This window comes from Mustelus asterias, chromosome 5 (assembly GCF_964213995.1).
Source record: "Mustelus asterias chromosome 5, sMusAst1.hap1.1, whole genome shotgun sequence".
NCBI lineage: Eukaryota > Metazoa > Chordata > Chondrichthyes > Carcharhiniformes > Triakidae > Mustelus > Mustelus asterias.
In genome coordinates, this window is record NC_135805.1 from 55,541,789 (window position 1) to 55,556,206 (window position 14,418).

Genomic DNA, 14,418 nt, shown 5'->3' on the forward strand with positions numbered 1-14,418 from the left:
ATATATGACATCCTATGTCACTATGTGACTATTGACAAAAGTAAACTTTCCCTCCCCATCCTCCTCGACCTGTCTGCCGCCTTTGACACAGTTGACCTCATTATCCTCCTCAGATGGCTCTCCACAATTTTCCAGACGGGTGAGACTGCATTCAGCTGCTTTCATTTTTATGTATCTAATCATATCCAGAGAAATATGTGCATTGGCTCCTCTTCCCATCCCCATAATGTTATCTCTTGTGTCCCTCAAGGTTCTATCATTTTCTATTTCTCATCTACATGTTGTTTGTCAACGATGTTATATCAAAACACAAAAATTAATTTCCACATGTATTTCCACATGTATTTCCACAGGGTGAGGTATCTAAATGGATACAAAATTGGCTTCTTGACAGAAGCCAGAGGGTTGTAGAGAGTTGTTTTTCAAACTGGAGGCCTGTGACCAGTGGTGTGCCTCAGGGATTAGTGCTGGGTCCACTGTTATTTGTTATTTATATTAATGATTTGGATGAGAATATAGGAGGCATGGTTTGTAAGTTTGCAGATGACACTAAGATTGGTGGCATAGTGGACAGTGAAGAAAGTTATCTCCAATTGCAATGGGATCTTGATCAATTGGGCCAGTGGGCTGACGAATGGCAGATGGAGTTTAATTTAGACAAATGCGAGGTGATGCATTTTGGTAGATTGAACCAGAGCAGGACTTATTCAGTTAATGGTAGGGCATTGGGGAGAGTTACAGAACAAAGAGATCTAGGGGTACATGTTCATAACTCCTTGAAAGTGGAGTCACAGGTGGTCAGAGTGGTGAAGAAGGCATTCGGCATGCTTGGTTTCATCAGTCAGAACATTGAATACAGGAGTTGGAATGTCTTGCTGAAGTTGTACAAGACATTGGTAAGGCCACACTTGGAATACTGTGTGCAATTCTGGTCACCCTATTATAGAAAGGATATTATTAAACTAGAAAGAGTGCTAGGATGCTACTGGGACTTGATGGATTGAGTTATAAGGAGAGGCTGGATAGACTGGGACTTTTTTCTCTGGAGCGTAGAAGGCTGAGGGGTGATCTTATAGAGGTCTATAAAATAATGAGGGGCACAGATCAGCTAGATAGTCAATATCTTTTCCCAAAGGTAGGGGAGTCTAAAACTGGAGGGCATAGGTTTCAGGTGAGAGGGGAGAGATACAAAAGTGTCCAGAGGGGCAATTTTTTCACACAGAGAGTGGTGAGTGTCTGGAACAAGCTGCCAGAGGTAGTAGTAGAGGCGGATACAATTTTGTCTTTTAAAAAGCATTTAGATAGTTACATTGGTACGATGGGTATAGAGGGATGTGGGCCAAATGTGGGCAATTGGGATTAGTTTAGGGGTTTTAAAAAAAAGGCGGCATGGGCAAATTGGGCCGAAGAGCCTGTTTCCATGCTGTAAACTTCTATGACTCTATGTATGCTGAAAACACGCAGCTCTACTTCACGACAGCCTATCTCAGCCCCTCCATTGTTTCTAAATTGTCAGATTGCAAGTCTGACATGAACATAAATTTGCTAAAACTATATACTGAGAAGACCACAGCTATTGCCCTTGAGTCCCACTATAAATTCTGCTCCTTACCTACTGCCTCCTTGGTGACTGACGCAAACTGTTTGCAACCTTTGTGCCATATTTGATCCTGAGATAAGTTGCAGACCACTTGTATGCACCATAACCAAGGCCACCTATTTTTGAAACCAAAAGTATATGCTCTTAGCCAGTAATTCCCCACTGGTAAAAAGCCATAAGAAAAGTGTTTTGAATCAAATATTCAAGAAAACATTGTCACCAAATGTGGGGCTCAAAACCATAACCAGGAAATTAAAAATTTAATTGCCTTCCAACTGAGCGAGCCAGGCTTTTTAGGAACTCCCTGTATTGTTCACTTGTTCAACTTGTTCCAGTAAATCAGAAGAAAAATCTTGCTTAATGGTTAAAGTGTTACACAGGCCTGGGAGCAAAACAAAATGCCAGGTAGGCTCCTGTTTCTGGGTTCCTTATCCCCCTGGCTCGCCCCTTCAACCATGCATATTTTCCTTCTTTTCAAGATTCACCGATCATATTTTTGAAAATGAAGTACTTCAAGCACAATCGTAGTTGCCATGCAGGGTAAGAGGTCCTTTGTGTTGAAGGGCAAATGTTTGGCTGTGCAGGTTAAAATAGAATGTAGGTTAAAGTTTGCCAGATCAATGTTTCTCACTTATTGATGTCATGATTTGCTGACTGCATATTTCTGGGAAATTTTAGGTGTGTGCCTTTACCAATATGGCAACCAGCACACACTTCTGTGTGCATATACCGCTAACTCCATTTTGGAAATTTAAGGTGACCAGCTACTGATCCTTTTTGCTAGTGAATCTTGCTAAGTGAAAATTGGGAGTGTAATTTTCCCGTGCAGACGAGGGGGACAATTCAGCAGGAAGCCCAAAAATCAGTTTTACGCTGGCGTGAATTTCCTGCAGGATCTTCCACTAGTGCCCACCATGGCGGATCAGGAAACTTGCTGGGGGCTGGCGTGAAACTGATTTACACCCACTCATGGGATGCAGATGAAGTCCTGACCAGAATCATCCACCCACACCTCATTCTCCGCAATGCCCGGGGGAAAACACACGGATGCAAAACATATCTGGAACAGCTTGGCATGCAGATGTCAGGACTCAAGTGAACAATGCCAGGGGCTGGCAGCAATTCTGGACCCTGGAACACCCTAGGGGATCATCTTCAGGTGGATCTTCAGATTCAGTCTCATCAAAAAGGTCCATCTTCCAGCCACACTGATCCTGGAGATCCATCTTCATTTTCAGGAGGTCCATCTTCATTCTACAATAGTGGGTCAATGGTGTTGTGTGCCTTTTCGATATCAGGCTTGCTGGTGGACGACATGCCAGTAGGCCTGTCCCACCAGATAATGGCGCAAAACACCCAGTTGCATAGTTAATGAGGTTGGGGCCAGTCGAGATGGTGTAGTTTCCTGCAGGCCTCCACTATAGGAAACACTCCAGCTCCCTGCTCCCACCTCAGGCCTTAGTGCCGCCAGAGGGGAGAATTTCACCTTGGGTGTGAGAATTCCCTACAGAACAAAATTAACTACAAAAGTACTTCAGCAGCTGAAAAGCACTCTTGTCATAGAGTCATAGAGATTTACAGCATGGAAACAGGCCCTTCAGCCCAACTTGTCCATGCCGCCCTTTTTTCTAAAACCCCTAAGCGAGTCCCAATTGCCCGCATTTGGCCCATATCCCTCTATACCCATCGTACCCATGTGACTATCTAAATGCTTTTTAAAAGACAAAATTGTACCCGCCTCTACTACTACCTCTGGCAGCTTGTTCCAGACACTGATCACTATGTGTGAAAAAATTGCCCCTCTGGACACTTTTGTATCTCTCCCCTCTCACCTTAAACCCATGCCCTCTAATTTTAGACTCCCCTACCTTTGGGAAAAGATATTGACGAACTAGCTGATCTGTGCCTCTCATTATTTTGTAGACCTCTATAAGATCACCCCTCAGCCTCTTACGCTCCAGAGAAAAAAGTCCCAGTCTATCCAGCCTCTCCTTATAACTCAATCCATCAAGTCCTGGTAGCATCTTTTCTGCACTCTTTCTAATATAATAATATCCTTTCTATAATAGGGTGACTAGAATTGCACACAGTATTCCAAGTGTGGCCTTACCAATGTCTGGTACAACTTCAACAAGACGTTCCAACTCCTGTATTCAATGTTCTGACCGATAAAACCAAGCACGCCGAATGCCTTCTTCACCACTCTGTCCACCTGTGACTCTACTTTCAAGGAGCTATGAACATGTACCCCAAGATCTCTTTGTTCTGTAACTCTCCCCAACGCCCTACCATTAACTGAGTAAGTCCTGCCCTGGTTCAATCTACCAAAATGCATCACCTCGCATTTGTCTAAATTAAACTCCATCTGCCATTCGTCAGCCCACTGGCCCAATTGATCAAGATCCCGTTGCAATCGGAGATAACTTTCTTCACTGTCCACTCTGTGAACTATTGTGAGATTGTGAAAGGCACAAAACACACTAGGACATATCAATAGGCCAAGTGTCTAACAGGTAATATAAATATAGCATCAACTTCAAACCCTGTCTCATCAACAAGCTTGTCAACTGAAAAAATGTATTAGTTCTGTGAAAAAATATTCTGAAAACTAATTATACTTAGGACATGAATAAGAAAAAAATGCCTCTGTATTTCTGAACTTATAAGTATCGATACCTTTATTATCTATATCACTTCCTTACAATTAAAATCCTTTATCATCACAAAAGAATTGCTTTTACCTCATGCTCATAAACTGCTGAACTCTGTCACACTTGTATATTGTTGCATTCCTCCAACGTTGGCCTACTGTGCACCGCAATCTTCATCGCCTCATTGTTAGCAACCAAAGCATTGTCAACATTGCCAAGCTCTGAAATTCCCTCCTAAACCATGCTCTCCTCCAGTAAATTAGTCTTTAAACCTACTCCCATTATAATTTTTTACTCACCTGTAAAAATAGCTCCTTATCTGGCTCTGTGTCAATATTTATCTGATAAACATTCCGATCAGTTGCCTTTACATAATAGTTTAGTGATTGGGAGGGTTTATAACTGATCGTCAGCTTCACTCTTGACATTTGGCCCCGACATTAGTGTTTGCCGTTAAGCACTGCCCTATCCCAATTCTCCCTCTTTCTATTTATAGAGCAGTGCTGCTGAAGGGAGTAACTCCCACTTTTCCTTTTGACATTTTCTGTCAAGGCTCCTTCACAATGCGCTTTGGGTGTGCTACAGTTCTTTAGTGTGGAAGGGCAAGAGTGCACCCAACGATGGGCTACTTCATCCAGAATGTACCATTCAAAACAAGTGAGCGCACTGACTTGGGATCTCACTCCCGGACAACTGGATCTTGAGTGCTGGAACTTTGGAGCAAAGCGTGTGGTAGGGGGTGGATTCCAGATTTGGAGGAATCAATGTAATAATGTGCTTGCACACAAGATATGAGATAGCTAGTTGAGATGGAGAAGGCCAGTGTTGCTGGTAAAGGCAGAAAGAGAGATAGAGGGCCATCTAGAAGGACAAGGGCAGCAGATACATGGGAAGACCAGCGCCTGCAAATTCCCCTCCAAGTCACTCACCATCTTGACTTGGAAATATATCACCGTTCCTTCGCAGTGGCTGGGTCAAAATCCTGGAATCCCCTCCCTAATGGCATTGTGGGTCAACCCACAGCTCAGGGACTGCAGCATTTTAAGAAGGCAGCTCACCACCACCTTCTCAAGGACAACTAGGGATGGGCAATAAATGCTGGTCAGTCAGCAATGCCCATGTCCCATGAAGGAATAAAAAAATAGATGAGCCTGTGTGTAACCCTTCCCTGGGCCCTGCATGCCGCCACCATCCTGCTGAGAGAATCGGTGCAAACGTTCCTGATGCTTTTCTGATTGGCAGTGAGACCTGCGCATGCGCTGATAGCCGCAGTGTGGATTGGGAGCACATACTCAACAGTTCCTGATGCCTTTCTAGTCAATGGCGGAAGTTACAGAGCCCAGAAAGATTTTCATATCCCCTATTGTTGTGTCTAATGACTTTTAAATAATCCCAGGATTTATGTCTTCTTATTCTACCAGAAAGTTTATTCAACATGTTAAACATGTGGTACAAGGAAGAATTTTGTGATAGCTGCCCTTCTCTAGATCGTACCTTGTTCTACCCAAGCAGTCCACTTGTTCTACCCAAGCAGTCGAAGTTTAAATAATAACCGAGGTTAACTTTCTCTATACCCTCTTATATAACTCTGTAAGATCACATCCCAGTTGTCTTGCTGATTTGTCTTTCTGTTTTCTTGGCAGCCAGAGCTGGGTGCAATATTCAATGTGCAGTCTGACTAAAGCATAATACAGTTTGATTATTACTGAGATTTCCCAAGTCTCTTGCAGCAGACTTGGATAAATAATATTTATCTGTGGGAATTTATTATGAGTGCAATTAGCCCATGTAAGACTTTTATAACACACAAGATATTGATTTGATCTAAGATATCTTTGGAGAGGGATGTTCATCATGCATTCTATTGTGAATACTTTGAGGATGTATTCAGAATATTTGTTTTGTTCCTTTTCCAGCCTGTTTGCATCCTGATAGTTCTCACCTCATTTCGAATTGTTAAACTGAGCTCCTGCTCTCATTTTAGCTCTTCCCAGGAAATTCTTTTGCCTCTCCAAACACATATTAACATATTCCTGCAACTTCCGTATTCATCCTCCGTTTTCCTTTCTCCTTGCAGGACCTGCATGTGCCATTATTTCTCTTCATCACACTTTTAATTTGATTGCTGTTCAAAGGGAAAACACATTTGCAGAATGTGAGTTTAATTGTTTTTGAAAATGTGTTTGTCTTGAAATCTCAGTGATGTATCTTTAGAGGCGTTCCATTGATCCTGTTTGAAAACCTTCCTCCATCTCTGTTCCAGTTTGTTCCATCTTTGATGACATGTCTAGTCCAAAAATGTGAGGGTTAGGTTGATTGGCCAGGATAAATTGCCCCTTAATGTCAGGGGGATTAGGAGGGTAAATAGGTGGGTTTACGGGAATAGGACAGGACCTGGGTGGGATTGTTGTCGGTGCAGGCTTGATGGACCAAATGGCCTACTTCTGCACTGTAGATTCTATGATTCTGAGATTCTTTGGATGAACTCTCATTTCATTGAACGGAGCCTTTTCATATTATGTACCCAGCTCCAGGTTTTAGGTGTTGCTGACTACCAAATCGTGTTAAACTTTAACTTTCTGGGCATTGTGACTTGACTTCATGTACGTTTAATGGTTTATTAAGTTTTGGGTTAAGGTAAGCACTGATTCTCTTGGTTCCCTTGACACCGAGGAGCAGGTATTTTTTTAAATTCATTTTTTTATTCATTCGTGGGACGTGGGCGTCGCTGGCTGACCAGCATTTATTGCCCATCCTTACTTTCCCTTGGAGGGCAGTTGAGAGTCAACCACATTGCTGTGGCTCTGCAGTCATCTGTTGGCCAGACAAGGTAAGGATGACAGATTTCCTTCCATAAAGGACATCAGTGAACCAAATGGGTTTTCAATGTCAATCGACAATGGTTTCATGGTCATCAGTAGATTCTTAATTCCAGGTCTTTTTTACTGAATTCAAATTCCACCATTTGCCGTGGCGGGATTCGAACCCATGTCCCCAGAACATTAGCTGAGTCTCTGGATTAATAGTCTGGTGATAATACCAATAGGCCGTTGCCTCCCCTGAATGAATGTATTATATTGAGCAACTCTAACCCTAAATGGCCTTAGGTTTTCTCAGTTCGTATCTGGCTGGTCGACATTTTCCATTAAAAACACCTTACCTGTTCTCAGGTAGTCTTCATTTTTCTTTGGAACGCAAGTTGTTTTTCTTATGCTGACCTGGTGATCTGTGAAGATAGCTGATATGAAAGAATACCACCAGTGCACTTTTCTGGATGGTGAGCTTTGCTAATCTAATTTTTTAAAGAAATCTTGATTGTGTCCTTTCACTAGGAAAACTAATAACATGCATCCATTGCTCCATCCACCATATTGTGCCAAAGATATTTTGAATTCTGGGCATGTTGCCCATTCAAACTGAAGGAACTGCAAGTCTTCTATGACAAGCAGTAATTAATTGTGCCATATGCACAGTACTGGTCAAATAAATTTCTTCATCTGTTTTTTTTTCTGTTTTTTATTCTTTAAGCTAATAGATAATAGATAAACAGAAGAATAATTGGAATATTGGTGTGATAGGGAAGTGGTGGTGTAATAGTATTGTTGCAGGAGTAGTAACCTAGAAACCCAGGGTAATACTCTGGGTAGGTGGGTTTGAATCCTACCATGGCAGATGGTGGAATTTAAATTGAATAAAACATTTTGAATTAAAGGTGTAATGATCAACATGAAGCCATTGTGGATTGCTGTAACAATCCAACTGGTTTACTAATGTCTTTTAGGGAAGGAAACCCGCCATTCTTACCTGATCTGGACCACATGTGACTCCAGACCCACAGCAGTCACAGCATTGACTCTTAAATGCCCTCTGAAATGGCCGAGCCAACTACTCAGTTGCAAGCAAAAATGACAAAGTAAATAAAAAGGAATTAAACTGGATGGAGCACCCAGCATAGGCCCAGGCACCAGACTTCACTGTCGCTGGATCAAAATCCAGGAACTCCCTCCTTAACAGCACTGAAAGTGTACTTACACCTCAGGGTCTGCAGCGATTGAAGAAGGCAACTGACTATCACTATCACCTTCTCAACGAATGGGCAATACATGCTGGCATAGCCAGCGATGCCCTCATCCTGTAAATGAACAAAAAAAATCTTTATCATTCAGTGAGTAACTCTAGAAGTAAAAGTTAAAGTTTTTCAAAATATTTTCATGAGATGTGGGTGACTGTGGCTAGGCCAGCTTTTTATTGCCGATCTCTAATTGCTGTTGAGGAGGTGGCGGGGTGTCCCTGTTGTGTAAGGGCACCCACAGGGCTATCAGAGAGGGAGTTCCAACAATCTCAGTTATGTAACTTTTATAAGAGTTAATACTAGTAAAAAGATACTCTGTGAAAGAGCAGAACTCAGATAAATATACGCACTGTATATCCTTTATTGTGTTATGTATGCAAATTAATTCATTATAAAACCCTCACAAGCTGTCCTTATGAAGAAATCTTAGCCAAATGACAGCAATTGTTCCCATGGTTACAGAAGTGGCAACTTCTGTAATACGCAATCGTCAGGGAGCCAAATAAAAGAGTCACACAGCATTTAAGGTCTACACATCGTGAGCAGAGGTCAGGAGCTCCAAGTCCCATCAGACCTCTGTGTTCCTGTGCAGATGCAGTTCAGCATTTTGAGCTCTTTGGGATGTGGACAGGTCGAGTGTATCTGTGCAGAAAGAAAAACGACACGAAAACCCAGATCACATAACTTGGAGCAGAGTGCCATTGAAGACGGGTGTCCCAGACTGGAGACAGGGAGTGGTCTTAAATGAAGAATTCCAAAGAGGGGACAGGGATAGGATGAAGTCCCAATTAAGTTGAAAAGATAGGAGCAGAGAAACAGCCGCCAAGTAGGGAAAAGGCTGTGGGTAGCAAACTTTCAGTGAAGAGAAGAAACCCTGAAGAGCCAAGAAAGCAGCAGAAGGTTGGTGACTCTATGCTGTATACCACTGGGGCAAAGGGAACACTTTGGAGCAGTAGCAAAGAACAAAGAACAGTACGGGGCAGGAACAGGCCCTTTGGCCCACCAAGTCTGTGCCGACACAGATGCCTCTCTAATCTAATATTTTCTTGCCACTATGTGATCCATCTCCCTCTATTCCCTATCTATTCATGTATCTATCCAGGTGCCTCTTAAATGTTTTTATAGAATCTGCTTCCAGGCATTCACCTCTGTATGAAAAACTTGCCCCTTACATCTCTTTTAAACTTTCCCCCTCTCACTTTCAATCTATGCCCCCGAATAATTGACCCTTCGATCCAGCTATTCACTCTATCCAAGCTTGTCATAATCTTGCAAACTTCTATCAGGTCCCCCCTCATCCTCTGACACTCCAATGAAAACAATCCAAGTTTGTTCAACCTTTCTTCATAGTCCATATCCTCCAAACCAGGCAACATCCTGGTAAATCTCTTCTGCACCCTTTCCAATACATCAACATCCTTCCAGTAGTGTGGCGATCAGAATCGCACACAATACTCCAAATGTGGCCTAACCAAAGTCTTATACAGCTGCAACATGATTTTCCAATTCCTATACTCAACGCCCTGACCAATGAAGGCCAGCATGCCATGCGCCTTCTTGACCACCTTGTCCACCTAAGTTGCCGTCTTCAGGAACTGTGGATCTGCATGCCTAGGTCCCTCTGGTATGCTGATATTTCTAAGGGTTCTACCATTTACTGTATATATTCCCTCTGCAGTCGACCTTCCAAATCACATCACCTCACATTTGTCTGGGTTAAATTCTGCCATCTTTCGGCCAGGTCTCCAGCCGATTTATATCCTGCTGTATCCTCTGACAATCCTCCTCGCTATCCGCTACTCCCTCAATTTTTGTATCATCTGCAAATTTACTGATTAGACCATTACGTTTTCCTCCAAATCATTTGCATATATTACAAAAAACAGGCCCCAGCGCTGATTCTTGTGGAACACCGCTTGTCACAGACCTCCAGTTAGAAAAGTACCCTTTCACTACGACTCTCTGCTTTCTATGCCCAAGCCAGTTTTGTATCCATCTTACCAGCTCACCTCGGAACCCATATGGCTTAATCTTCTGTATCAACCTGCCATGAGGAACCTTACTAAAGGCTTTACTAAAGTCCATGTATACAACATCCACTGCCCTGCCCTGTCCAATTTTTCTTGTCACTTCCTCAAAGAACTCAATCAAGTTTGTGAGACACGACCTCCCCTTCACAAATCCATGCTGCCTATCGCTAATAAGCCTATTCTCTTCCAGATGTGAGTACATCCTGTCCCTAAGAATCTTCTCCAATAATTTCCCCACCACTGATGTAAGGCTCACAGGCCTGTAATTTCCCGGATTATCTCTTCTGCCCTTCTTAGACAGAGGAACAATGTTAGCTACTCTCCAATTCTCTGGTACATCGCTGGTGGCTAAAGAGGATACAAAGATTTTGGCCAAGGCCTCAGCAATTTTTCCTTGCCTCCCTCAGTATTCTGGAATACACCCTATCTGGCCCTGGGGACTTGTCCACCTTAGGGCCCGATTTTACCAATCAGAGCCTCAGGGCGGGATACGGGCGTAATACGGATCCGAGCCCAGAATCCTCTTTGCAGCGCACCCGTACGTGTTTTGCCGGCTCCGGTCCGATTCGTGCTGTGGGCGGGGCTTAGCGCTGCTGGAACGATCGGAGCTCTGAACTGCGCATGCGCAGTTCGAATAAAATCTGAAGCAGCGCGCCCGGGGGTGAAAGAAAAAAGCAGAGAGAGCGGCTCTCTGACACAGACCATTTGGTGGGGGGTGGTGGGAGGAGAGGGGGTGTGACATATCATCCTCTGGGGGGGGCCGCTGCCACTCTGCGGCCAATCGGTGGGGAGGGAGGGGGCAGGGGGATCCGCTGCCACTCTGCGGCCGATCCCTCCTCCCCACCGGAGGAACGAATCCCTCCTCTCCGGAGTGGCCGCATACTTCAAACACCACAATTGTCATTATTCAGTCATTGGAGGTTTAAGCCTCCAATACCTCCTCCCTTTTTATCTCAACATGTCCTAGAATGTCAACATCCTCCTTTCTACACTCAACATCCACCACATCCTTCTCCTTCTGAATATTGATGCAAAGTACTTGTTAAGGACCTCACCCACCTCACCTGGCTCCACACACAAATTCCCTCCATTGTCCTTGAGTGGGCCTGCCTTTTCCTTAGCTACCATCTTCCCCCTTTATATTTTCACATAAACACTTGGGGTGAATGGGATCAAAGGTTATGAGGAAAAACAGGATTAGGCTTTTGAGTTGGATGATCAGCCATGATCGTAATGAATGCCGGAAAAGGCTTGAAGGGCCAAATGGCCTCCTCTTGATCCTATCTTCTAAGTTTCTATAAAAAGCCTTGGGATTCTCCTTAATCCTGCCTGCCACATTTCATGGCCCCTCTTTGCCCTCCTAAGCCCCTGTTTAAGCTCTTTCCTGGTATCTTTGTATTCCTCAAGAGCCTTATCCATTTTCAATTTCCTGAAATTTGTGTACCTCTCCTTCTCCTTTTTCACTGAGCTCACAATCTCTTTTGTCATCCAGGTTTTCTGAAACTTGCTGTAGTGTCTGTTCATTTCTTAGAATGGCCATAGGCAGCACCATTCCGAAGTTGAACCACTTTTATTGAGCATCATTTAAAATTAACACATCAGAAAGCGAAAAAGGATTACTTGAGAGAGAGAGAGAGAAAGAGAGAGGGACCAGCAAAAGTTAGTCCTCGATCCAAACCTTGCACAGGACTGAACTGAACTGACTAAACAGATAACTGTTATTACAATATATGAATTCTTATCTGTGTTATTGAAATTGGCTTGTGGAGACAGTAATATGATGACAACTGTATTGTAAACAAGCAGTTGATCAGGATGATATTAACAAATCTTTTGGAAATGATTGTGGGGGAAAACGTGACACTTATTGGAAATGACAAGCAATTGAAGGAAAATCTGATTAAGACAGAAAATGAACTTTCATGCATGAGTGAGGAATTTGTGAATGTGAAAAGAGAACGGGTGAAAACAATTGAGAATCAGTCAGGAAAAGTGGAACATCTGACTGAGAATTGAAACTGTCTAAAGGATGAAGAAGCAAACTTGGCGATGGTTGATCTTTGGGTAAAACTTGGGAACTTCAAACATCAGAAGTATTAATGACATATCATGGAAAATGCCTTGAAAAGGAGATTGTGGTAAATCAGAATAACTGGTTGAATCCACTTATGATATCAGCTGTGATGGTAATAACATTCTGCAGCTAAAAAATAACTTAAGTTATAGACCAGTCTTTCTGACACAGTTTAAAATAGTGCTTCTGACAAGAATTGATTTGGTAATGATTCAGATTGTTCTTTTTGTTTCTTTGTTATTATACATCTGACAAATAAATGGAAGTGCTGTCAAAACCTGACAGCATGATATTTTCTTTACTTATAGTCCTGGCTTTCGAAGAGGATAATAATGCATTGGCAGCCAGACAGTAAAACCAGACTCACAGAAAATCACTAAAATAGGCCTGGAATATAAATGTTGATGTAATTATATGAAACTGTACTGATGATAGCCTGCATTCAATGTTATGATAGCGAGTACTCATGGGTGTAAGTCTTCAAAGCAGTGCCGCAATAAAATTATCCCTATTGTTCCTGGGCAGATGCCCATGGAAGGGGGCCAAGTAATTCAATTCAAAAACAAACATTATTTAAGTTTTATTGGTAGCATCCTTTGGCGTGAATTTACTGGCTTGTGGCGCAATCCCGACATCTGCCTCTGTTTTGGGTTGGGAACATGGAACTGGCCATGGTGGGCCGTCAATTGTGAAATTACCGGAGGTTACTTCTTAATTGGCTGTCACTGAAGGCCCCATCTAATTAAGGAGGGTGAGTGGACAAGGAAAGTGGGAGGCCTAACAGCAGGGCCCGCAGTGATGTCCAGCCAGCAGCCATGCTAAGAGAGGTGGATGCTGCTGAGACAGGAAGGAGACCACAAGGGTCACACAAAATGGGAGTGCTGACTGCACCAATGGGAAAAATTAAACAAAAGAAATATATAGGGTCATCGTTGTTAAGCCACCATTGTAGAAGGAGATCCCCTTCACGGGTTGGCTTATGGTCAGGGTTATTGCCATTGCATCCTAGTAGGCTCGTGCTTGGGTGTGTGAGAGGAGACAACGATGGTCCAGCCAGTAAGCTGCCAGGAGGCCCGGCTCTGGCCTCAGTGGAGGGCCTGCCTGCCATCAGGAAATCCCAGCAGTGCCATCACATTTTGTCCAGTTGGTCCACCTGCTGCTGTTGGTCAGATAGTCTCTGCCGCATTGACCCCCACCTCCAGAAGGACCACTGGAAGGCAGGAACACATTGGGCAGCAAACCCAACATTCAATCTCAGATTTTGCTTGCAGCTGCGCCAACCAATCCGCCTCCAGGAGACTGGGAAAATTCAGCCATCTGTATTCAAGAGGCAAATTTTATTTGTGCCAATTAGTTTTTGTGAAATATTTTCAGCCTGTCTTTGCTTAGAGTTATTAAGACTAACGAAACACATATTTTCATCGATGCAGTTTGTGTGCATTCGAGAAACAAAGTCTGCCTTGAAAATCTATGATGTTTGGATGTTCTGCCACCTGGGAAGCAGGAGACAGAATTTCGGAGCTGAATCTTCTCATTGTCTGGTTTTTGTTCCTTTTCTCAACTTTGAAATTTCTGCCAGAATTGTAGCTGGATTCTGGGATATATCTCACATCGCCGCCAAGTGACGAAAATATATGTTTTGTCTGTTTTTGTAGGAAAAACTGTGAACGATCATCTGCTAAGTTGTAGCTCTGCCAGTCTCTGGGTAATTAGAAATGGGGAATAAATGCTGGCTTTGCCCGTGATGCTCAAATCCCAAGAAAGATTTTTTTAAAATTTAGGCCAACTCGCATAAGCAGCACTGCAAATATTTGAGGTGGAGGTCTTCGAGGGTACCAATAAGATAAACATCCTCTTCAACTTCTTGCCCATCAGCTGGTCTGGCAGCATCTCTGGAGAGAGAAACAGAGTTAATGTTTTGAATCCAATATGACTCTTAGCCAATTTGGTCATCAGCAGTAAAGTAGGGTGCTGGACTTGCTACTCTTTAC